This window comes from Rhamphochromis longiceps, linkage group LG19 (genome assembly GCF_057381845.1).
Source record: "Rhamphochromis longiceps isolate RC_006_pf linkage group LG19, R_longiceps_female_GT1.1, whole genome shotgun sequence".
Classification (NCBI taxonomy): Eukaryota; Metazoa; Chordata; class Actinopteri; order Cichliformes; family Cichlidae; genus Rhamphochromis; species Rhamphochromis longiceps.
Genome location: NC_140575.1, coordinates 16,286,038 through 16,310,198, shown reverse-complemented (window position 1 = coordinate 16,310,198; position 24,161 = coordinate 16,286,038). Strand labels below are relative to the sequence as shown.

Here is a 24,161-nt window from a genome sequence, read left to right as displayed (position 1 = left end):
TGTGCAGGATCATGAGTTTGAAGCTGGACAAATTCTGATGTAAGTTAGAAGAGAAGGAAGAATTCTAGAGGAAGCTAGAGAGTATCCGCAGAAGTGACTGGAGAAGACTTCAATGGACACACAGGTGAAGGGAATAGAGGTAAAAGAAAGGTGTTGGGTAGATATGTTAAAGAGATGAATGTGGAAGGATGGATTAGTGAATTTTGTGGAAAAAAAATGAAATGACTGTGGTTAACAAGTATGTCAAGAAGAGGTAGGAACATAGAGTGATGTTGATGTGTAAGAGTAAAGGAAGGTGCACGCAGGAGCCTGCATGTAGCTAGGCAGCATCAGCTGGTAGGGTGGTTTTAGAAATCAAGCAGAGGAAGTCAGTGAAAGAGGCAAAGATTAAAGTTGAAATCGAAGAAGGAAGAACAGACATCGGGTAGAAATTCTGAGTGGTGGTGAAGAGATACCAGAGGACTGAAGTGGAGAAAGAAAACTACCAAGAAGGTATCTGGTGTTGCTGGTGAATTGAGGAAATACAGCAAAGTATTCAAAGAGGTTAGCAAAGACAACGGGAGGACAGTCAGGAAGATGAAGAAAGTAGACGGGAATAGTGGGAGGCATGCTTCCTCGGCTGCAACACCCCACTGTCTACCAGGAGACACATCAACAACCCATCTGAACAAAGGAAACAATAGATTATTTCCTGTGTCTCTAACTTCCACCCCAAAACTGTCACCATGAGCTGGAGCTCAAACAATGGAAGAACTTATTTACAGACTATTGTCACGGGATGGGTCACTGACTCAGTGTTTTGTGGTTTATTTTGTATTTTTGAGTCACTTATGTTAAAGTTGTGATGATAAGTTCCTTTGTTATTCTTATTTAAGGTTTAGTTGAGTTTTGGTTTGCCATTATTATCATCTGTCTCATGAGTTTTTGTGTTTTGTTTCTTGTCTAGTTTGTTATGTGATTTAGCTCTGTGTGTTCCCTATTGTCAAGCTTCTGTTGTCATTTCTACGTCTCATATTTCCTGTTTTATTTTGGCGGGGCCTACTGTGCCGTTGTTATTGTTTTTATTTTCTCTTCCCAGTAGCGTCATTAGGTTCATGTGTATCAGCTGTTTCCTCATGTGTTTTCACTTCCTCTAATCACACCTTGTGTGTATTTAGTCTGTGTGTTTCTGTTCACATTGTCAGGTTATCTGTTTTACGCTCCACGGTGGTTAAAGTCAGTCATAGTTTCTTCATAGGTGTTCATAGTTTGCAACTGCCTTCAACCTGAGTAAAGGCTCGCTTTGTGTTGAAACCAGCTGTACCTCTCTGCATCTGGTTTTGGGTCCTGTACCTAATACACTGGCAAACCCCGTTGTGACAACTACACATTTTTAGGAAAATTATCCATCTAAATTCAAAACGCTGCAACAAACCCACTCTACCTGGAATCTTTCAACACCTTCCTAACGACTTGACTTCATATTTTTAAATTTACTTTTTTGATTTATTTTTTCAGCCTGAGTTCCACCCACAACTTGAAATTTCCATCCCTTGTTAGATTTAGACTCCACAGACTGACTTAAAACCCTTATCAACTGGTGCAGTGATGGTGCCCAGTTTAAAGCCAGATCCATGCAATTCCCTAAACTCGAAAGAAGGTAAAATGGAAAAAAAATATGAATTAAATTGGCCTAAAGCTTTTGGAATGGCTGAATAAAGTTAAACATGTCTGAATGACAGAAACACTAAATATCTCATTTGTACTAATATATATATATATATATATATATATATATATATATATATATATATATATATATATATATATATATATACATACACACACACACATGTCAGTGATCATAAATACTCAGATATCTGACGACTGCTTGCCACCCAGCATAATCACTGCAGTAGAAGTTCTAGTGGCTTTTGAAGTCACAGCTTGGGATTCAATGCAAGTCTCAGAATGGCTCAACAGGGAAGCTTAAAGATGCTTAAACTCAGCTGGAATCCCTGCTGCCCTGCTGGAATAATCACCTTATTGTAGTGGAAGTTTTGTGCGTCCATTTAACCTAGGGACCTGAGTTATCCAGAGAAAAGACTGCTGGCAGGGCATTGCAGACAAAATACTATCCAGACAAAGTGTAGTTTGAAAGCCATTAACATAATAGCCATAGTTTGGAAGATTATTTCTCCAAAAAGAGAAATGTGATAGGAATTGAAAGCATAGTATCTGATCAAAACCGGTCCCCTCAAACGTGATGTATACTCATCAATGCTGCCTATCTGCCCTGGTTGCTGCAGTTGAGTTTCGAATGTAATGTCAAACTCCCCTCAGAGGACAGACTGATGTCTTCATCGATTAGGTGATGGAACTGTGGTCTTTCTCTTCACTTCCTGTGTGCCTTTAGGGCCTTGCTGGATGTTATTATAAAAACGATGATAGCTTCATTAGCATGCAAGGATATCAACTAGAAAAGAAACCTAATATGGGTGGCTGTAGCTCAGGTGGCAGAGCAGGTCAGCCACTAATCAGAAGGTCGGTGGTTCGATCCCAGGCTGCATCCTGGCTGCATGCCAAATATCCTTGGGCAAGATACTAACCCCGTGTTTACCTACTGGTGGTGGTCAGAGGGCCCGGTGGCGCCTGTGTCCGGCAGCCTCGCCTCTGTCAGTGCGCCCCAGGGCAGCTGTGGCTACAATGTAGCTTGCTATCGCCAGTGTGTGAATGTGTGTGTGAATGGGTGGATGACTGAATGTAGTGTAAAGCGCTTTGGGGTCCTATGGACTAGAAAAGCGCTATACAAATGCAGGCCATTTACCATATATGTACACTCTTAGAAGGGATGTGTTAAAATTGACACATCATGTGTTAAATTTTAACACATGTGCTGCATCAGATTAGGGACAACACATGATGTGTCAGTTTTAACACAATTAATGTGTCTGCTCCTTTAACACATCTTCTGTGTTAAAAAATGTAAACACAAAGATGTGTTATTTTGACACAAAGGTGTGTTAAAATGTGTACATTTCAATTTTTTTTAAAAAAGGAGAAAAAAGATGGGTATATATTATACATTTATTGAATTCCATTTTTTATTTGGCATATTATAAATCATTACAAACTGAATGAACAACAGCTGTCAGAATCTTTTCAATTAAAATGTTTTAAATTCAATTTTAGCCAAAGCTATATCACAATTTTTACTTTACAAAATCAAACAAAATTCATATCTGACTAGCTTTCTATCTCTCTAGATCATTAAAATGTCAAAAAAATTTGAGGGCAATATATATGATTGCCCTTTTTTCAATTTTTTCAATATATATATAATGTTCTGATATAATCCAGACAATACATGAATTAAAATTTTTAAAGGTAACAATTGTCATCTTCAACAAATTGTCAACATTTAACAAATGTGCAGTTGCATGCAAACAGAAAAACATACATTTTGGCGAATATAGCATCCAGGTTATACAATTTTGTACCTTGGGTTTAAATACGAAAATCAAAAATTTCAGCCAATCAGTTCATATTGTCTGACCTTTCCACTGCATAGGCATAAAAATGGTCAGTCCTGATAAGCAGTGTATTTGACAAAGATGCCAAATGAGGTTTCTCACCTCTGTGAACAGAGACTCTCTACATTTTGGACAGGTGAACATTTTACTTGCATCCTTTAATCTGTGCAATCAGCTCCAGTACTTTGGTTTTCCTTTGGGTGGACAGCGGCAGGTCATAGACAAACTCAAAGAAGGTGAAGACGGAGCCAAGTGGTGCTGGATAGGACAAGTTACATACCCAGTACAGTTTGAAAAGCTTATCCACAGCACACGTCAGGCCATCATTCAGAGAAATGGTTACTCTGTCATTCTTAGCAACAATGATGTACTGCCTGGTTGCCCTCTTTAGATCACCGATGCATATCAGCTGGGGTTGGTGTGTTGTGGATGATGCTTCAGGATCACTGCAAAGCGATGCAATACTTGTTCCAGGCTTGGAGATGGGGAAGATAAAGATAGTATTCAGTGAGGTGTAGACAAATGCTTTCCTCAGGTAAATACCGTGAGAACTTTACTGAATACATACCAGTGCAAAAAAGGCTGCAACGACTGGCACCAACTGGTGGGAGTAGGTGTGTTAACACATGGCGGGGGGGTTCTTGTTTCCAGGGCAGCTACTGATTTGAGCTTCGGAATGATAGTGGCTTCTAGGGCTGCCACGATTTGTCGACTAGTCACGATTACGTCGACTATCAAAATCGTCGACGACTGATTTAATAGTCGACGTGTCGTTTGAAGCTTTGTAAGATCGCAAAAGACGCAGGAATAATAGCAGGATTTAAGAGTGTAATAACGGACTGAAACAGAAGATGGCAGCACAGCATGTACAAGGATGCCAGCTGCCGTTAAACCCCGAAGAAGAAGAAGAAGCAGCTGTGTCCCAGAATTCATAGCGCGGCCCAGCTTAGTTTCCAACAATGGCGGTAGCTAGTTAGTTTTAATATTACTCTTATTATTCTTTCTGGGTCACAAAATAAACGTTTAACATATTTTCAGGCGAGAATGTAGCTGTGTAAACCTCAAATATCTGCTCAGTTTATCAGGACACCACATATTTTCAAAAGCGCTCCGACGTTTTCGGAGACGTCTGTTACCCACTAGCTCGATAGCTAGCCGGGGGCTAGGTCACTAGCGCCGTGAGAACACCGGACTCCCGGCAAATTGTTTTCAAACCCACCGCCGTCTTTCGCGACTCAGGTTAAATATATATGAGTCACTTAGATAAATTAAAAATGTTGTTGTTTGGCTTTTTTTTTTTTTTTTAGTATTTTATTTGTTCCTGAGTAAATCGGTTTGGCTGAGATTAAAGTTATAGTTTTTACACAGCTGAATAAACGTCAAGCAGACAGCTGATTATCAGAAGTGTGAGATGCTGGAGAATATACTCCGGTGTCCTGTTATATTTTAGATAGCAAGGAGTTTATTAAACTTTACCGAAACAATCTGCAAATTTCATTAAAATTGAATAAACTATCATCTTGTCTTTATTTTTAGTTAGCACCTTAAAAGCTTAAAGCTGTAAGCTAATGATAGTTATATAAGAGCAGATGCTGCTGGTGCAATAAGCTGTAGTTTTACGTCCAGTGGATGATGATCTGATTAGTCGACTAATCGCATAAATAATCGGTGACTAGTCGACTATCAAAATAATCGTTTGTGGCAGCCCTACTGGCTTCCCATTTTCGCAAAAAGAGGTCCACCTTTCCTCCTGTAAGATTGCCAAACTCCAAGTCCAGCCTACGGAAATAAAAGAAGTGTTTACGTTTAAAATGAAGCATTAAATACATTAAATCAAAAGTACATTCTGTCCATTTGGTAGCTGAAAGGCTAAAATCAAACTTTATAGTATCACATTTCTATTACCCATTCCACATCAAGCTTACCTACACAGTGAAACAACAATTTACTTGGAGTGGTATTTGAATACAAGTCCATTATTCCTTAATTTTAGCTATGATTTGGGTCCCATCAGACCCTGAGAAAAAATTAGGACTTTTTAGCTGATGTTCAACTTTCTAGCAGACAATTTCTTATGTTGTCTGTCTGCGGTTTGTCCTGTAGAGCTTTTTTGTTGAAAATAGTGCTGCTGAAAGCAGTTTCATACAGATTTAGGTGATTTTTTGTAGGGTTTTCACTTCCACGAGCAGCACTTTCTGCATTGTCATTTGATGTCCCTACTATTAGATAGTCATTTGGTGGTACGACTAAGATTTTGGACCATGTGAAAAGTGATGCTCATTGTAATCAGTGCGCAGGGAGTAATGATCAAACTCTGAAGTTATAAAACTTTCAAAATATTCACTAGGAGCTCATAAACATACCTCCAAATGTATCGACTCCTGTTACATACTTTGTATGCAAAACACAACTGAGTGGAGAAGGAGTACATAAACCATTACCAGAGAACCAAGCAACTTACCAGACTTGGCATGTCCAAAAACCGTGGGTACTCTCCGAATATTCCAGGCTCTGAGACTGGTGTATGTTTCCTCCATGCCTGACATGATAATTGGAAGGTTCTCAGCTGAGGGCCGCAATAACTTGGGTGACCCACTCATCTGTGCTGCTGGTATTCCCATCCTCTCGCCTGAGCTTCTTGTCTTCACCACAGTCATCTGTCACTTTTTGCTTCTTATAACGTCTCTGCCCCTGGTCGAGATTCCGTCTAAGGTTGCGCAGTTTAGTCTCTAGGAATCCACAATGAGAGACTGGATCATAATAATGCTCCTGAGGAAGAAAGGACAGAGGTATATGGGTAACAGCTGAGCAATTTTAACTGAGAAAAAAAGCTCTAATAAATAATTAGATAAAGGTTAAACGATACACAGTAAGTGGGAACAAGTGCAATTTACAGTATGTAGTGGAATTTACATTATTAAAATGCTAAATTTACTTACAAATCCTTCCCCCTGTCCTGCCACTTAAGGGTGGAAAATTGGTGAGGATGCTTTTTGCTACAGTTAGCTTCTCTGCACTAAGAGGGTAACTGGAAAACAAACTTTTTTACTTCTGTGCACTTCAACATTTTTAAAGGAAAACATTCATTGCAAAATTTTAACAAAGTACAGTAAAGTGCTATACTTACTAACCACACCTCTCCACCAAATCCCCAATGCAAGTCTTCACAAGGAGCCTCCTCGATGGCACCGACAGGTTTCATACTCCTTAAGAATCTGTGGGGCTTTCCTGAGTGACTTCAGGGGTTGACTTTGTTCTTCTGTGGTAATGGTAGACTGTGTAAAGGCAACACCAGACACTTTACCTCTCTGCAATAATCTTCAAAGTCATGACAGCAAATTTCCACAGAGCATAAAAGCACGAGTTTACTCAAAAAGCTGCAGCAGAAGAAGGCGGTTTCTTAACTACGTGATTATAACGCAATGACTAAAAGAAATTCTGAATAATAAATAAATTGATTTTATCTTCTAGTTGCTACTTGGTGAATAAATCTGATCCTGACTAATAGTGATGTCTGATGTCTGTGGCACTGCTGACAATAAGAATTTTTTTTTTTTACAAATTTCTTTCTCATCTATAAAAGTGGTTACAAGGACTTTGACAGATTCTAAGTTGTCATATGTGTGCTGAAAAAATGAAACACATGGCTAAATAAGTAAGATAATTTGCATGGTCAAGTTGCTGTTGTTTGGTTTTTTAAATAACACTGACTATTACTTCCTCAGAAGTTCTGCATAAAAAAGAAACTATATCAGAGCATGTTTCCAGCAATAAGCCTTAAAAAAGAATGTGCACATACTTTAGTTAATCATACTAGATGCAAAAACTGCTTTAACTGCTTGAAAAAATAATTATCTCTGTCAATATGAGGTATATTTCATGTTAAAGTTACTCAGTCTTTATTCCTATTCTCTGCTAGTAAACGAATGGTCGCGGTGATAACTACATTTGCTATATTCAGAGCTAACCACAATATTGTCATTTTACTCAACACTGCTACGGTTAGGTGCTGACTCTGGCGTTGCTCATAGACAACATAATGCCTGTCGGAGCCGCTAGCCAACTACCACACTGGTTCTAAGAGCAATTTCTGAATACTCTAATACATAAATAAAGTAAATAGATAAATACATGAATAAAGTAATACATAAAAATACTACCAAAACACATTAACTCTAATGGAGTATGGCACGAAATCCAAGAACTAATAATAAAATTAAGAGTAGGATATGTTAGCAAGACTGTTACATTAAGGTTAGTTAGGTATAGTTAAGCAGTAATTAACTTAAACTCTAAACTCCTACATAACTCCTATATTTTATATAAATTCACATTCTTCCAGAAACCCGGCATATTTTCAGTACATTAAGATAAACTGGTAAATGATACTTACTGTAAGGTCTGACAACATACTAGGCGACGTAACCTCCATCTTTGTCTCCTTTGTCTCAGTGGCGCGAAAGATAGCGCCCCCTTCCCGCCGCCGGTATGTCATGTTGCTGGGCAGAATTTGTTTCAATTTTAAGCATGTGTTCTTACTCATTTCATTTTCTACTTTTGCTTCAATTATATTCACATGTTATGGTCAAAATTAAGCCTGTTCTTTGTGGATACTTATGCTTATAGTATAGCCATGGCCATTAATTGGTATGCCATACATATTGAGAAATAAAAAATTAATCCTCTTTCAGAATTTTAGTACACCATACACACCTTGGTCCACATTACATTATAAAATGTTTTATTTGTTGAAAGTAATGAGGAAAGGATTAAGGAAAACAAACAATAACTAAACATTTTATTTATTCAGTTAATATAGTTATAATACATTGTTAATCTACAATTTATTTCACTAAACACAGGGCTAGCATCAAATTACTGAGCTGCTAATTTTAGGTCCTGTTGTTAGATTCTGAAAATAACACACAAAATGTGTTAAACTGTGCAACACATCAAGTGTGTTAAGCGTTTTACACATTTTTTCAATGTTTACACATTTTCTTACACATGTTATGTTAAAATTTACACAAAATGTGTTAATAGTGTAACAACACATTTTTTGTGTCATTTTTTAACACATCCTTTCTAAGAGTGTAGAGATCTGGATGGAGGTGTAGTTGGAATATTTCTTGCAGATATGACTCAACAGATACAATTCTATACTTTAGACCTAGGTGGCACTGTTGATCTGCAAAAAACTGTGTGCGTGTGTGTGTGTGTGTGTGTGTCTCCTCAGTGGCTTAGCTTCCCGTCCTCAATGCCAGGAATTAATGATTTCACCCTCTCTACTATCCTCCTTCTCACACACATAAACATACTCTACCTTTGCTTTTCTCTGTCTCATTCTTGGACACACACATGTGCACACAGATACTTACTTTTTTGTATAGACACGCGCACACGCAAACACATACGGAATCTCATTCTAAATTCATTCAATGAAGACAATGTCTTTCCCCCTGTGTGTTGTGTCTTGTGACATCAGTTGAGTTCTTACTTCCATAAACATCAGCTTTTCAAACCTGCATTGTGTCTCAGTCCTGCATCCTTATAAATATCAAAGTCAAGTGGGACCTGGTTGGTCATGAAAGAGGGGAGTTTGGCATAAGGGACTAGTTTTTTTTTTTACCCTGAATCTATCTATCTATCTATCTATCTATCTATCTAGATAGATAGATAGATAGATAGATAGATAGATGCAAAATCTTGACCTCCTCCTCATTTCATTATATTCTAATAGGAGAATGGGAGGGATAATTTTATTATTGAACAACAACCATGTTCTCAATGAACCCAAAAAACTCATTAATATCAAAGCTAAATGTTTTTGGAAGTAGTTTTTAGTTTGTTTTTAGTTTTAGCTATTTTAGGGGGATATCTGTGTGTGCAGGTGACTATTACTGTGCATAATTATTAGGCAACTTAACAAAAAACAAATATATATCCATTTCAATTATTTATTTTTACCAGTGAAACCAATATAACATCTCCACATTCACAAATATACATTTCTGACATTCAAAAACAAAACAAACAAATCAGCGACCAATATAGCCACCTTTCTTTGCAAGGACACTCAAAAGCCTGCCATCCATGGATTCTGTCAGTGTTTTGATCTGTTCACCATCAACATTGCGTGCAGCAGCAACCACAGCCTCCCAGACACTGTTCAGAGAGGTGTACTGTTTTCCCTCCTTGTAAATCTCACATTTGATGATGGACCACAGGTTCTCAATGGGGTTCAGATCAGGTGAACGAGGAGGCCATGTCATTAGTTTTTCTTCTTTTATACCCTTTCTTGCCAGCCACGCTGTGGAGTACTTGGACGTGTGTGATGGAGCATTGTCCTGCATGGAAATCATGTTTTTCTTGAAGGATGCAGACTTCTTCCTGTACCACTGCTTGAAGAAGCTGTCTTCCAGAAACTGGCAGTAGGACTGGGAGTTGAGCTTGACTCCATCCTCAACCCGAAAAGGCCCCACAAGCTCATCTTTGATGATACCAGCCCAAACCAGTACTCCACCTCCACCTTGCTGGCGTCTGAGTCGGACTGGAGCTCTCTGCCCTTTACCAATCCAGCCACGGCCCATCCATCTGGCCCATCAAGACTCACTCTCATTTCATCAGTCCATAAAACCTTAGAAAAACCAGTCTTGAGATATTTCTTGGCCCAGTCTTGACGTTTCAGCTTGTGTGTCTTGTTCAGTGGTGGTCGTCTTTCAGCCTTTCTTACCTTGGCCATGTCTCTGAGTATTGCACACCTTGTGCTTTTGGGCACTCCAGTGATGTTGCAGCTCTGAAATATGGCCAAACTGGTGGCAAGTGGCATCTTGGCAGCTGCACGCTTGACTTTTCTCAGTTCATGGGCAGTTATTTTGCGCCTTGGTTTTTCCACACGCTTCTTGCGACCCTGTTGACTATTTTGGATGAAACGCTTGATTGTTCGATGATCACGCTTCAGAAGCTTTGCAGATTTGAGACTGCTGCATCCCTCTGCAAGATAGCTCACTGTTTTTGACTTTTCTGAGCCTGTCAAGTCCTTCTTTTGACCCATTTTGCCAAAGGAAAGGACGTTGCCTAATAATTATGCACAGCTGATATAGGGTGTTGATGTCATTAGACCACACCCCTTCTCATTACAGAGATGCACATCACCTAATATGCTTAATTGGTAGTAGGCTTTCAAGCCTATACAGCTTGGAGTAAGACAACATGCATGAAGAGGATGATGTGGACAAAATACTCATTTGCCTAATAATTCTGCACTCCCTGTATAAGGCATAAACAGAGCTTGTACAATTCTAATGACTTTGAAATGAGTATTTTCTATGTCCACCTTTATGCTGCAACACAGCCTGGTGTGTAGTATTGGAAGTTGTTGGCTCTCTTAGGCTCGTGTTCTTAGTGTTTGAGATCATTATCATGCTGAAAAATTAAGCAGTTTCCAATCACATGCTTTCCAGAAGTTATTGTATGGTGGATCAAATCTTAATGTGCTTTTCAGTGTTCAAAAGTCCATCAATTTTACCAAGATCTCCAGCACCTGTGGTTAAAATAAAACCCCAAACCATGTCAGAGCTTTAGACATCCATTGTTGTATCTCTCTCCTGCCCAACTCTATATATTGACAATGAATTGAGCCAAAAATAACACATTTGGATTAATAACACCACTGATTGTCAGTCCAGTTCTTTTGCAATTTGGCATACCTCTGCCTATTCTCCCTGTTTCCCTACCTTAAGTATGGCGTTTTGACACCCTTGAACTGAGACCATTTCTGATGAGACCAGACGCATCTCTGGCCATGTCCACAATAATAATAATAATTGAAAATGCATCTTTTTCTCTCTGTTTTGACCTTCCGTCCAAACTGAGACAGCGTCTTTGGTCAAGGAAAACTGAGCTTTTTGAAAACGCTCTCCAAAGCGGATACATTTGAAAACGCTGTTTTCGCGTCTCAGTGTGGACCGAGAACCTTGGGCCTTTTCGAAAACGATGACGTATTTTAGTCATGTGACCAATTAAACTAAGATTACGCAGGGCATTATAGAGCAGTCGTTTTGTTTGCTCTCAATTTTGACAGCCCTACTAAAGATTAATATCAGTTTGTACTTGCTCCAGATAGCTTTTCTTCAAACTCTGTAATTCTCATTCGCTTTTGCAACTTTGTACTTTTGTGTTAATCGTAGCAACAACTCCACCTCATTGTCAGTCCATTTAAAAAACTCGGTGCTTTTCCTCGACATTTTGCCGCGATGTTTCAAATAAACGGCAGACAGAAATGATGCAGGTTGAATTGTCTTACGTGTCACCCATGAGCAATCCAGTAACGTAGCATTTTCGATTGTTTCAGTGTGGATGAACAAATGCTTGAAAACGATAGTGTGGACGCGGAGCGTTTTTAGACGAAAACACCGTTTTCAAATTGATCTGGATTAGTGTTTGTGACCTTCAGAAATCCTGAAAAACAATTGCTAAAAAAACTTTAAAATAATAAGAAATGAGGGGTATCTCAAGACTTTTAGACAAAAAGTAACAACCATGGGCAACTAATAATGACCGGCACACAAAAGTATATTTGGTTGTGTTTGATTAATACAGATTGACACAGGTGGTACAAATGTGCTGTGAAACCATGCCAGAAATGTCTGTAAAGTCACTTCTGAAAGTACACACTTCAAAATGTAACAAAAAGCTAACTTTCAAAGAGAGGCAGGGTATGTAATTGAACAATAATTGTGCACATTAAGAGAAATTTTCCCCTTGGATGAAATGACAGCGGTGCACATGAAAAGCCACAAATTGGTGTTACAGAAATGCCTTAAAAGAGCCAGAGGGAGAGAAGTTTTAAACCACCTTCTTGCCGACACATAGTAAGGCAGTCACAGTGTGAAGTGAGTGTGAATGTCACACTGTCGTCTTTGGAAAGTTACAGAAATGCTCAGACACGGATCTCCCTAATCCATCCTAGCCCTCAAAAGAACGGTGTTGGAGAGTGAGGGTTTCTGAAGCTTTCCATTTAAAGCCGATAGAGTATGCCCATCTCTTAAGTTGAACCTAATAATATTTCTGCTAACATTTGAAGTTTGAGTTGTTTTTAAAATAAGCCAGAATGTTATTCTCTTTCTTAGAGCAGTTATGTAACGTGTTTATTATGTCTGCTGTACTCAGAAAGATACTTTAAAAAGCCACAGAACGCTGTGAACCTACCTCTTTCATACGTTATTGAGAAGATTAACGCCATTCCACTTTTAATGTCAGACAAACAGGTAAAATATATTTTACAAAGACAAAAATCTAATCCGAATGAACAGGAGTTTAAATCTTGCCACTCCATGTATGTCCAGTCAGATATCTTCACAAGAAAATTATCTTCCTTTCTTTGTAGAACTGTTAGGAAATTAGGCCAAAGTACCAATCCTATAGTGACAAGGCTTTTAAGGCTTCAACTTGAAACTGATCCTCAGTCACAGTGTTGACTTATTATTAGTCCCCCCATCCCTTTATTTAGTATGGACCTTCCACTGTCATTCTGAAAGTACATTAAATATAAAACTAAAAGACTCTTCATAACACATAAAGACAGTTCAGATTTATATTCCAGGAGGAGGAGGTGGGATTTGTATCCACCTAGAGAAGGTTGTCTGGAAGCTCAAGTCAGGGCAGAAAATCTGCTGTAGAAGAGCCAATCCTTGTCCATTTTGGTGGTGAAATGGAAAAATGTAATGCACTGTGAGATGAATCAGTGCTGCCAGATAGAGCAATAACTTACAAATTACTTTTTGTGGAGTGAGACTACAATCATGGCTGAAGTCGAAAAAGTCCTCACAGCAGCTGATAGCACTTTAAAACCATTCCAGGGATAGACGTAACCTTTGAAGAGCATGGTTAAAGAAGGGCTAAATTATAAAGGTTCACAAGATGAACCAAAAACGTAAACCGCCATGCAATCTTGCAATCTTGTAGTTCAAGTGGTTAGTTTTGCATCTTCTTTTCTTATTTCTTGTTAGATAAAGTGTTTTCTTCCCAAGGACATTTTTTTATTTGTTAATTACAGTGTTTCGTGCTTAGGCTCAACATTCTTTGAATCTGACAAAACTCGAACTTCAAGAGCTGACAGGAGCATTATTAAGTGCTGACAAGCTGAGGCACAAATTACTGTTTTTCTTTGCATTTACCTTCAAACCAGCACCTCTTAATATTCAACTATATTATTTACAAATATTTCTCTAAGTCTGACTTCAAGCCAGTTGGATTTGTTGTTAGAGAACATTTGAAACTGTTGCCTTTCCTTTTTGTTACATCAAATAAATGCAATAGCTTCACCAAGAAGGGGACGATCAGAGTTTAACAGTGTGATGTGAGTGATCGTGGTTTTTAAAATTTTTAAAATTATTTAATTTTTAGGCACTCTCGGATTGGTTGCTTTAGGGTTCCTTTGTTCTTAGTTTTCTTTGTTAACTTTCGATTTTCAGTTATTCATGAATGTTTTGAATAACTCAGTATAGCCTCAGTCCTGGCTATACTTAAGCTCTAGCTCTAAGACAGACTAACACATACTGTATGAATGTGACACAGAGACAAGAGGGGTGGAACAAAAGGAAACCATGACATATATGGCTTGTTAGCTTTTTAGTTAAAGTCCATTGCCAATGCCACCGTGCTATTGTGCTTTACTAAAACAGCAGACTTTTTATGACACATGGCTTTACTGCACAAGGTAATGAATTGACATCCATCCTAAAAACTACAGATTTCACCCTATATGCCCTTTGTATCATATTTGATACATGAGTTTCTGAGACCTCTATCTCATCAACATGATCAATACTTGCCATAATTTCAAAATGTTATGGACAAAACATTGTTGTGAACAAAAAGTTGCCAAAAACTCCAATGTATCAAATGCAATACAAAAAATATATAATGATACACATATGATACACATACGATATAGCATTTTTTTTGTGGATTTTGTTATAAGGTTTATTAGACATCACATTTCCAACAAATCAGAATAAAAAAATACATTTTCTGGCTATTTTTTGATGGGTTGGGTCTTATAGGGTTAAAGAGTATATGATACAAATAGATCCTTTAACTAATAATTTCCACACTTGTTGAGGAAATTGCCAGTATCTAAGCACAAAATGAGAACAAACTTACAATATAAGTGTATATCCTGGCTCAGGTCACCTTAAGTGGAATGAAAAATGTATCTTGTTTTTTGTTATTTTTCTTTACCATTTCTATTCAGTTGAGTCATTATTATCGTTTTACACATATCTGGAAATGCATTTGTTTAATTTATTGCTAAGGGATAGCTGAGGATACTCTCATAAACAGCATTATTCTCTCATTACTATTACACATTATTTAGGCATTTTCACCCTGAACATGTTTTAATAACTTGAATATTGTAGGCATGCATTCTGTGGAAAACAATGGTATTTCTAACTTCAATTTTTTTAAAAACGTATTTCAGTTTTTATTTCTGTTTCTGCTATTAGGCTACTGAATGGCAATGCACTGTGGCCTCTGGTTGTCTGGTTTCAAAATACGAAGAGGGAAACAGCCAAAATACTGAATTCGAGGCTTCATAAATCAACAGCAGGGTCTATTATAAAGACACCTCACAGCCTGAGGCAATGTTTAGGTTGTCACCAGGCGTGGCACAGCTGAGACCGGTTCAGTAACAACTTTGACACATTATCATATGTTTATTTACTCATTGACAGGCAATAAAGTTTTGATCAGACAGAAGTAAAGTTACTTATTCCACCTGTTTTCTAAGTTGCACTATGGCCTGGCGAAGGGAGCTTTATTGAATTTTGAATTTCCACTGCTACCTCTCGTTCATAGAATCCAAGGTTGCTTATTTTTGCCTCACAAGTGAGGAGCTGCTACTGACTAAGCTACTGACTATGGGAATGTTTTATACAGCTGAAAATGTAAAGGAATATAGCCATGGTTTAAGGGCTTAAGGAGTTTGAGTTTGAGGAAATGAAATAACCCAGAGCATCACAACAGGTGGATGATCACAGCAAGGCTGAGACAGGTCTTGTGAGGAAGATGCCAGAACCTTAACTACTCTGGTTATGTGATCAAAGATAAAGTATTTACATAAAGATTCACATAAATATTTAAAGAACATCTAGTATAGATTTAAAGTCCTAGTCTTTTTTTTCTTTTTAAATTTCCACCTGAAAGTACTCAATTTCCATTTCCAAGCTCTGTAGGAACCAAATGAACAGCCTTGGACTGCTGAAATACTGATGGAATAAAATTCAATAAACTCACCAGGCAAGAGTGAGAACTGAAGAGCTCCAGCAAAAGCATCCGTAAGCAACCTGATGCTATGGAACCTAGCCTAAAACTGTCAACAGACAGTTTACCTGATTTTTCACAGCAAATAATACACTACACATAATTTAGTCACATTAACATCGGGCGTTTATCCTGTCTTCTCTCACCCCAACCGATCGCAGCAGATGGCCCCGCCCCTCCCTGAGCCTGGTTCTGCCGGAGGTTTCTTCCTGTTAAAAGGGAGTTTTTCCTTCCCACTGTCGCCAAAGTGCTTGTTGCTGTCATATAATTGTTGGGTTTTTCTCTGCATCTATGAAGCGCCTTGAGGCGACTTTTGTTGTGATTTGGCGCTATATAAATAAAATTGAATTGAACTGAATTGAATTTTATGTGCTGAGGTAAGAAAGGTAACTAAAAAATAGTGTCTAGCTCTGTTTGAATAAAAGATCTAGTCATTGCACTAATGGTGGAATGGGTAAACGATATTTGTGAATGAAACTGCAAAACATTTGGAGAAAAATTCACAGAAAAAACTTCTGTAAGACAATGGTTGCAATTTGTGAATACTGCTGTAGGTGCTGCAGAAAAGATGCTTACAAAAGATCACCTGTGGCTTTGCACAGTGTGAAAATTTCTGAGAATAGTTTTTGGATTTTTCACTGTATTTTGCTCAACAAAAGACATCATGAATGGCTGTCAAAAGAGAGGGCCAGGAGCAGAGGTCTGAGCCATTGTCAGTTTTACAGCCTACTTGCTGACAAATACTTAACACATGGGTTGCCATTCCCAACTCAAGCATGATGGTTACACTAAGGAACTGTTGCAAACACAGTAGGCTGGCTGGCTGAGGAAATACAGACTGTTAAAATCAGTGGTTGATCAAATATGAAAGGGAAATGTTGGGGGTGTTTTCACCTCATGCAGGTTATTATTCAGTGGTCCAACCAGTCCATTCCACTTGAGATCAAGTTGGACTGAATGTAGTCCATGAACTGCAATGAGTTTGACACTTCTGGGCTAGACACTAATGGAAAACAGTGGTCGCCTTTTTCTCAAACAAAATTTTCACTAAGGTTAATTCATTAGCGACTGGGCATCGATAGGGGCATATCCCTATTTTCTCCACCTAATCCTGTGCCCTTGAGCAGTGTGCTGTTGCAGACTTAATCTCCTGTTTGATCAGCAATGCCTTCAGGCACAGAATATATCTGAAACAAAGTGCAAAAGTCTCAGTAAATGTGATCATGGGTGTCTACATGGAGGCCATGTGTCATACGCAGTCCCAGCTCAACAGTGATGGGCAGGTAAGAAGTGGGCAGGAGGGAGACGGGAAACAGACTCCAGAGACATGAACTGAAACCTCGCCTCAGGCTTCTCTGTGTTGGTTTATGCCTTTCTCAACTCCTCTGACTCTCCATTTTCCAAGTGACAGCAATAAAACTCTGACCAAGTACACATTATTGATTTTCACCTCACGATCAACCAACAGCTCCATTTACTATCCGAGGACTAAACAATCATTTTTTACAAGTAAATATAAATTTTTCTTTTGAATTTTTCCCCATTGTATTATACAACCACATGTACAACCTGGGCCATACAGCTACATCAGATGGTTACCGACACTGTTTATAAAAACAGGTGTAGTTTCTCAATTACTGCATATCCTAAGTTAACATTTAGGTGGAAAAGTATAAATAGTTATTAAAGCATATTGAGCTGTAGCTGCAAAAAGAGACCATTCGAATCTTTTCCAGATATGCTTTTGTCCTCATCTATGGATAATTGGGCAATACACTCAGGCACTAAACGAGTCTTAGGGGAGATGCATAAGTACGATTTGTAGGGTACAAAAGCGAAAATCTACAAATTTAAGCAGGACAATATCAAAAACTAGTTTAATTCGGGCAGTTCAGGCACCACAGTGTGATGTTTATTAACATTTTTATAACAGTCACAATATATACCCATATGGAAAATATATATATAAATCTTATAAAGTTTGTATCTGTCTTGTGTGAAACTTGTATGAAAAGCATACTAGAGTGAAAACAGGTATAAGATCCCTTGGAAAATTATATAAATGAAACTTGTATGTTTTGGAAACTTACTAAAACAATATATGAAAGTAATGAGAAAGTGGCCACTTTCATGAGTAAATTGTATAAGCCTTAAATGATTCACTATATGAAGTAGGCCACATCTTATGCAAGTCTTTTATAAGTTTTTTCTATTTCTTTTCCATATGGGTATACATACATATTTTTAAATATAGAATATAGAATAGAATAGAATTGTCACTTTATTGTCACTATACAGTTGTACAATGAGATACAGAATATAGCATATAGCATGGAAACATCTGAAAATGGCAAAACAAACAAACAAACAAAACCCCAAACCCCCCTCCAACCCTCTGGCAACCTCTGCTTGTCAGGGAAAAATGTGGAACCTGGCATGTTGGGTGAAATCCTCTTGCGATTATTTGGCTGCTTGCAGATTGTCACATTCGGGACTTATCTGCATAACTTATCACTTTGAAACCTTCCTGCGGATTTTAACATCATTTTAACTTTTTATTTTTTCCCTTTTCATACTTATTGGTTTCAAAAGATTGCCACCAATACTTGTTGGAAAACAAAAGAATAATGTCTTAAAATACAATTCACTGTCAGCAGTGGAATTTCAAATCCCAGGCAAACCAGTAATTGCTTTGTTCCTCAAGTGTCATTTGTATTGTTTTAAAGAATTTGCTCGCTAGACTAGCAGTGTTTCCTTCTCCTTTGTGGAGTACACCTCATAAAATCCAGAAAAGCTCTGAGAAGCCTTTAACCCCCCCTACATCAGTGTTTTGTTGCGTAACTGCCATCACTTGGTAGAAGTCTTGAATTAATCAGAAGTCTTTGTTCGTGACCATCCAACGCTGTGCAGTCTGTCTCTACGGGTTTAAATGAGTGATACACACTGAACGAGGAATAGTACATGTTCCAAACAAAAATGTCACTTCTTGTCTTTTCACTGTTTTTGTGAATCATAATTAAAGCTTCGTGTATGTGGCAGGCTGCATAGAGGAGACAAAACCTGGACAGTCAAATTAATGCTCTGCTTTTTAAGTATCCACTGTCAGGTTAACAATTTAATCTTTGTATGAAACTGCTCAACAGACACATTTAACCCACATTTCATCTGCCATTAACATTCTCATTTATAATAATAATGATATACTAGACCATTATCTTATTCAAACTTAGCTGTATCAGATGTATTCAAGGAACAGAAGTAGTGCTGGACTAACTTGCTAAGAGTACTCAGAGTTGTCCAGACCTTTTAAAGTAAAGATGTAGAATCACAGGTGTGTTTGTTAAAATATGGAAGGTACTTTGCAAAGTAATTTAGAAGATCAGCCCAAGACTGAAATATTAACCAATGTGTGCAGGACTGACCTGATACTATACTTCATATTTTACACCTAGTTGTCAATTATAGACCCACATTCTGATTTTATTCGCTTACTTACATACAATTTGTTTGTCGTCATCCTTTGTGATCTGAGTTTTTCAAAACTCTGTCAAATATTTGATAATCAATTAAGAATGAAGTGTAAATAGTTCTTGAACAAGAAAGAAGAAAGACTCAGAAAACAAAGAGCTATGCACAATATTTGTGAGATAAGAATTTATATTATTGAAGAGCCACTTTTTGGGGAATTATTGTAATTTTAAGTGGAAATTTTACTTAATAATGCATATACATGATTGTTGAGATGACACACTGCATGGTGTGTTCTGTATGAACATTGCTGTAGTCCATTTAGAAATACACCCCAAATATACTTAAAATGTATTTTTAATCACTTTGTAGCTTGAGTCTCTGCATGAAAAAGAAAGAACAGGCTGATAAGCAGCCTTTTCACAGTTCATGCATACCAAAGATATTGCCTGGACCCAGGCACAAGATTAATGTGCATACAGAAATGCAAACATAAGAAGACTAATGTTTGAACGGGATTGTGTGTGTGCATATTCAGGTATATACAGTACATGGTTATAAGGACATCTTTAAACATTTGGTGTGTGTACAGCATGTGTTAATGCGTATTATTTATGCCTGTTTTCCTTGAGCCATCAGATCAGTTCATTATATGCATTATATTTATTCACAAACAGAAACCTATCAGGTGGTAAACACAATTATCCTACATTTTAGGAGGTAATGTGTGTGTCATTATGTATTATCATGTACAGATGCCATAGTCCTGAGCTTTATGAATACACACATAGCTCTGTAGGTGAATGGCTTTAGCAGGTCATTATTCATCCCAGTGCTATGGGGACATACGCTAAGTGTTGTGATCCACACCCGATCAAACCATGTAAACATGTGGTTTTACAGTGTGAGATGGTGGGAAGGACACGAAAACAATCTCCCCCAAATCACATACTTCATGTGCTTCATCTATTTCATTGTGCTGTTGTTGTGCTATCCGGGCTGCTTCGAGATTAAACAGCGAGATTTGTCTTCTTTAGTGAAGTGCCTCTAATATTGTCCTCCCATCAATATAGCAGTGAAGAGATGAACAGAGAAATGGAGAGAGATGATAGTATACCTGATGCAATATTGAAGCAGTTGGCAAATGCTATTTTTTTTTTTAATCAGAATCAGAATCAGAATCAGAATACTTTATTGATCCCTGGGGGAAATTATTTTTTGTTACAGTGCTCCATTTTAAACCAACATTAAGACAAGACAGACAATACGCTAACTAAGAATAGTACAATATATACATATATATATACATACATACATACATACATAAGTCACTTATAAATAAATAGTTGGAAAAGAAACATGTGTAGCTGTAGCAGCAAACAGTGTGTTAAGTGGATGCGTTGTACAGGGAGATGGCCACAGGCAGGAATGATTTCCTGTGTCGTTCAGTGGTGCTTTTCGGTAATCTCAGTCTCTCACTGAACGTGCTCCTGTGACTGACCAGCATGTCATGGAGTGGGTGGGAGGTGTTATCCAACATTGTCTTTATCTTGGACAGCATCCGCCTCTCCGACACCACCTTGAGGGAGTCCAGCTCCATCCCCACAACATTGCTGGCCTTACGGATCAGTTTATTAAGTCTGTTGGCATCTGCGACCCTCAGCCTGCTCCCCCAGCATGCAACAGCATAGAGGATCGCACTGGCCACCACAGACTCATAGAAAATCCTCAGCATTTTCTGGCAGATGTTGAAGGACCTCAGTCGCCTCAAAAAATAGAGACGACTCTGGCCCTTCCTGTAAAGTGCTGTGGTGTTTTTAGCCCAGTCCAGTTTATTGTCAATGTGTACTCCAAGGTATTTATAGTCCTCCACAATGTCAACACTGACCCCCTGGATTGAAACAGGGGTCAAGTGTTTCCTGGTCTTCCTGAAGTCCACGATCAGTTCCTTGGTCTTTGCCACGTTGAGCTGCAGATGATTCTGCTCACACCACGTGACAAAGGAGTCGACCACAGCCCGGTACTCTGTCTCATCATCCCTGCTGATGCATCCAACCACCGCAGAGTCATCAGAAAACTTCTGAAGATGGCAGGTCTCTGTGCAGTGGCTGAAGTCTGTGGTGTAGAGGGTGAAGAGGAAGGGGGAGAGGACAGTCCCCTGTGGTGCCCCTGTGTTGCTAATCACCTTGTCAGACACACACTGTGGGAGACGTACATATTGTGGTCTTCCTGTCAGGTAATCAACAATCCAGGACACCAGAGAAGCTAGAAAATATTATTGCTAGAAAATAATACTAAAGCTAGCATGGATCATAGTAACACACACACGCGCGCGCGCACACACACAAGCAGTATTCACAGTACTCACGTGGCATTATATTGTGCAAGAACCACTATCCTGTATCTGCTTCTATAGTAATTGAAGGGACTCCAGGCGCGGATAACAAATTCTTTTTTCAGAGGCAGATCAGACTTATGGGCTTATCTAGCATGCAAACTGCCCCAGGTCATGATAGACATGGTATCAGTTATGATGTCTAACCCATGTATGTCCTAGGATTGTCTGATTTAGAGATAAAATGCTCCGATGGGAACAGGATAGAAATTATAGGACTACCAAGCAGCATACAAATGGTCTAATCTACAAATCTGCTGAAATTATGAACAATACGGATGCACCTGTGTGGCTTATCTGGCTTCTCTGGTGCCTTGGAGATAACAAGCGGAACATGTGGTGATAGTCCTATTAATATCCAGGTTCGGAGGTTGATTCTTCATGCCGTGTGTCTGCTTTTGCATATGATCATCAGATTGAAATTCCATTTACAGGCACTGATGTCACATTAAGAAGTAGGTGCAAATTTGTTGTTACAGTCACAGATGTTATTTTCTTAACGAATTTTAATTAAAGTATGTAAAAACATTCCTATTTATAGATGTACATAATGATGCAATGTCGGGTCGACTCCTGTGGAGCATTGTTGTTGCAATTACAGATAAAACTTCCAGGTATGTTGCCATGATAACTCAGTTTAGTTGCATTGTTGTGCCACCTCTATGAAACCCAAGGACTGAACCACTCACGAAAATCAACAGGAGTGTAGTAAAAAACTTTCTTAAATGGTTGGGTGCCACACTGATCATTTCGTGTGCCGACAGTGACATCATTACAGTTTTGTACCATTTATTCGAGCTCATTGGTCATCAGTACCTGCAGCAGTTTTCTCCTAAATGATAGATGTCACCATTCAGACAAGACCTCCACATCAGTGCTCGTATAGGAGGAGAAGTTAAAAAAGACGCAAATAAATTGTGTTTTTTCCATTAAAATCTCATCTCTCATACTGTTGCAACATCTCCCTCTGTATAATCTGTGAATCTCCAAGCTTCTTCACTGATATATCATTGCACACTTGAAAGGTGAGAGGTGCATGATATGCTGAAACAACAGGAAATGGGTGGCTTGTGCCAGTGAATGTGACCTCATTTTTTCCATTTGGCAAACAGCAAGCATAAAGACCCTATTACCTGCAACAGTCTGAGGTGTTCCCTGCATTTTGCGGTATGATAGTCTGCAGGCCCACACGACTCTTAACTGGATCTGAAGCACATCCTAAAATTACTTTTGTGAGTTTATATGAAACATGTGAAATGAAGTGCATTAAACCTGCATCTAATGACCAGCAAGGAGCCAGATTTACATATACAATGATTTTGAGTGTGTAGTATGGCAGAGAAGGAAAAAAAATAAGGAAGGTTATGCTTTTACAGTATAGCTACCGCGTGAGAGACGAGTAGCTCCAGTGCAGTATCCTCGATTTCCTAGTTGGATCCTCACCTGTACTGTCACTCAAAAAACTAAGACTGCAACAAATCCTGAACTTTGAAAAACCAGGAGGTGATGCCACGTTGGCTACATCCATCTTTAATGTGCTGTCTTTGCCATATATATGGCTGCCTTTAGTAACAAAAACTGCTTCCTGTAACATGAGCTTTTTAGGAGTTGGCAATAGAGACTAGTGACTTAATTAAAACTCACAATTATAATAGTTTAACAAACATTGTTGTTGTCAGTGATGTGCTTTCTAAATATTACGATTGTGATCTGTCTCTCTCAGTCACCTTTTTTGGCGTTTTGCTTTTTTATCCAGCTAAAAAAATCAAAACAAAAAATTTACATTATTACCACAATTGTTGTTTGTTGATTTTAACTGCAATGCTTATCTTGAAAACTTCTGACTATATTACATTATGTGTATATCAATAAACAAATCAAATAGTCAAATTGAATAACAGGAGCTCAGATTTGAGTTAAACGAGCCAAAGGAAATTTTTGACACTCAGCATTTCATATCAGAGACACAAGCTATAATATTGGAGATTATAGTCAGTGTGACACACATATATATTTGTGCATTGTCTGTATACCAGGACAATTTAATAGTCTATATACAAATGACCTGACTCAACTGAAACATATAGATAAAAAATAAAATAGTCCCTTTTCTTTAAAATGCCAACCTATGTACTTTTGGGATTAAGAAAGATCATAGACTATAAAAACATGCATGCAGTGATTAAGAACTGCATTTTGTACTTCATTTTGTGGACATTGTAGTTTAAATATGGCAGACATCTGCAGTCCCTAGACTCAGTGCTGCCGGATTCTCTTTACAGCGCACCTCTCTCTTCCTAAGTCCCCTTTACATCTTTCCTTGACCTCATGTTTTCCATAGAGGTTAAGGAAAAGTGATTAGGAAAAAAGATTCTAGAACTGTCTTTTATTTCTGTTTTGTCTGTCTGATTTAATTTCACCTGCTGTTAATCACTGAGTGTACAGCCTTCTGTTTAAGC

The 24,161-nt window shown here is 38.3% G+C and overlaps 1 protein-coding gene and 2 long non-coding RNA genes across 3 annotated transcripts in view; all 3 read right to left on the bottom strand.

The window, feature by feature from the left end:
• LOC146646450 (uncharacterized) overlaps nucleotides 1-24,161 on the bottom strand; it is a 240,629-nt gene that overhangs the window by 31,146 nt on the left and 185,322 nt on the right. The gene's annotated exons all lie outside the window — the stretch shown is intronic.
• On the bottom strand, nucleotides 3,082-6,162 carry LOC146646456 (uncharacterized). The gene is made up of 3 exons (XR_014908925.1): nucleotides 5,974-6,162; nucleotides 4,081-5,291; nucleotides 3,082-3,987 (listed from the first exon to the last, which is right to left on the bottom strand). It is a non-coding gene; the product is annotated as an uncharacterized LOC146646456 (long non-coding RNA).
• LOC146646455 (uncharacterized) lies at nucleotides 6,202-7,960 on the bottom strand. Its single transcript, XR_014908924.1, has 4 exons — nucleotides 7,906-7,960; nucleotides 6,640-6,787; nucleotides 6,452-6,540; nucleotides 6,202-6,241 (listed from the first exon to the last, which is right to left on the bottom strand). It is a non-coding gene; the product is annotated as an uncharacterized LOC146646455 (long non-coding RNA).